The 2,500-nt window shown below is 39.2% G+C and overlaps 1 protein-coding gene across 1 annotated transcript in view; it reads left to right on the top strand.

Moving 5' to 3' along the window:
* The window catches only part of LOC138012472 (3-hydroxyisobutyryl-CoA hydrolase, mitochondrial-like), a 31,678-nt gene that overhangs the window by 3,885 nt on the left and 25,293 nt on the right, over positions 1-2,500 (top strand). The window lies entirely within an intron of this gene.

Below are 2,500 nucleotides of genomic sequence, written 5' to 3'. Positions count from 1 at the left end.
GTGAGGATCTCTTCTCCATTTGCCCACACTTCAAATATTTACATTTACATGTACTACAATAAGCTGTAATGCCAAAAAATGCAAGGGGCAGGAATGACCCACCCCCTCCCCTCCCATGTATTCTTGAGTGGAGGTTGGGGCCATATGACTGTAGTTTAGCACATCAATGGTTGTCAGCAGCATCCTCCTCTGCAGACCCTCTTTGAGCCACGTATGCCCAGAAATGTGCATAATTAGATGCACACCAAATTTTGACATCCCATACGCAGTGTTCCTTTAAAGTGCCACTACTGCACGCAAGACTTGGATTGTGACATTGTATGCGCATCGCTTCGTGGGTGTTTGACAAAGCGAACAAGGCGATCAAGGAGTAAAAAACAACTCGGCAATCTCTCACATCTCATAGACGGCATTGGAAATTAGCTGCGTTTATTTTGAAAATTGCGCATATGACATCAGACCCCAGGCGATCCAGCTAGACTCAACCCTTTTCTTCGCTCATGGTCATTTGCCGTTCAAGTAATGGCAGACAGCGAAACCTGAAAAACTATGTTACAATAATCATACTTTCCGTGGGAATTTTGAGATAAAAATTGGCATGATACCTATTTGGTACGTCTATTTTCAAAATCTAAAGGAAAAAGGACATGCAAAATTTTTCATCGTAGTGGCACTTTAAGTCTAAGCATTTGCTACATGTACCTATTTCCAACAATAAGGTGAGGGTAAAGGTTAGCGTTATTTTAAGGTTATGGTAAATGCAGCTGTTTATCTTTACTTGAGGAGTGTTCAGCATTTGGGGGTCACTTTGTGCGGTTAATTAACAATTATTCCATGAGCGCGCGTTGGATATGAGATGGTAAATAGCCAACGAGGCCCGTAGCGCCGAGTTGGCTATAACCAGTCTCATATCCAACAAGCGCGAATGGAATAATTGTTTTATTAAATTCCTTAAACTCCAAATATTTGGAAGTACGAAATACGAGCGAAAAAAGGGAGAAAGTCTGAGCGAAATGGAGAAAACTTGATGAAGATGCGATGTTGACAACATTTCTTGCCTATACGCGTACTTCTTTAACGTCGGAATTGATCCAGACTTTCCACAAAAAAAGTTTCTTTTCTTTTTTGGCCTTACTCAAAGAAGAATTTCGCTTTCCGGCGAAAAAAAATTTAGTTTAGCAACGCTTAGCGCAATCATTTACCATATAAGGTCAAACTAAGGTATATGAGCTGATAACCGAGATTGAGTGAACCAATCAGAGCACGCGAAATGCATTATCCGAGGTTGAGAATTTAATAATTGTCTGTATTCCGAGAACACGCGCATCAAAAACGCGCATTCATCAAAGATAATTAGTATGTATGAGTTGGCCCATTGTCTTTTCATTGTTTAAGTTTTATTGTTAGTTTCAGCGCAAGACAATGGCTATGTCAACAGTGAAGTCTGACAAAATTTCAAATAACGCGTGCTTCCAAGTGAAATTCGAGTCAACAATGCACTCGCTTCCGCTTCATATTTAATTTCAGACATTTGAAAATTACTTTCACTTCTCGCTGCATCAACAAATGACATAATGAGGGGAATAAATATTTTCCTGTGATTAAAACGTAAAACAGGACTATTTTCAATTTGAAAGACATCGGTTTTGCCAACAGAAATCGACGGTCAGTAAACTTAGTCGATCAGTAACAAATATCGCTAAGAGCAAGACTTGGACGAACGGCGCAGTGAAATGCAGTAAAATCAACGAAATAAGGAGTATATTCATTCGCAAACAAAACTTACTTATGCCATCTGTAATACCGGTACTTTCTCGTATATTTCAAAATAATTTTTGTAATGCGTGCGTGACATTCAAAAGGCGTCTCGGCATTGTGTCCTTTTGCGAATTGAAGCTGTATTACTTCAGCAAGATTCACTGGAATGCGCTCGGAGTTGAAAAATCTCCCCTTTAAGATATCTTCTGCACCAATTTCTTTCTTTAGTTAAGCTTTACGGAGGAGAATTAACGCGGGGTTGGCTGGAAGCATACGGAGTGAAACCCTGTGTAACAAAAAAAGCCGAATTCATTCAAAGATACATGCGACTTTCAGTTGCCGGCTGTTTTATTTTCTTTCAGTTACTCATGAATGCAAAATATTGTTTGTTCAAATTGATGGTTTTACAAAACAGAGTTTATTATTTTTCATTCAGTGAATGTCGAAAGAATTTAAAACTAAGTCAGAGATGTATCCAGAGTGCGTCATTGCGTCCTGGGACGCACTCGTTTTCCTTTCAATTGGACGCAGAAAAAAAATCGGATGTTTATGCAAATTACGAACGCCAGGACCCCATGCGAACGGCGTATTTCACAAGGAAATTGAACATTCCCATTTCTCACAACGGAGAAATGATTGAGTTCCTTAAATTTCAAGGTTAGCTGCTATTTTCGGATTTTTGTAGTCCAATAATTTCACTTTGTCAACCATTATGTCCAGCTTCAGAAGTCGAATTTTGAAT

Source organism: Montipora foliosa, chromosome 8, assembly GCF_036669935.1.
Source record: "Montipora foliosa isolate CH-2021 chromosome 8, ASM3666993v2, whole genome shotgun sequence".
Lineage (NCBI taxonomy): Eukaryota > Metazoa > Cnidaria > Anthozoa > Scleractinia > Acroporidae > Montipora > Montipora foliosa.
Note: the sequence above shows the minus strand (reverse complement) of the source record. Positions and strands in the feature narration are given on the sequence as shown.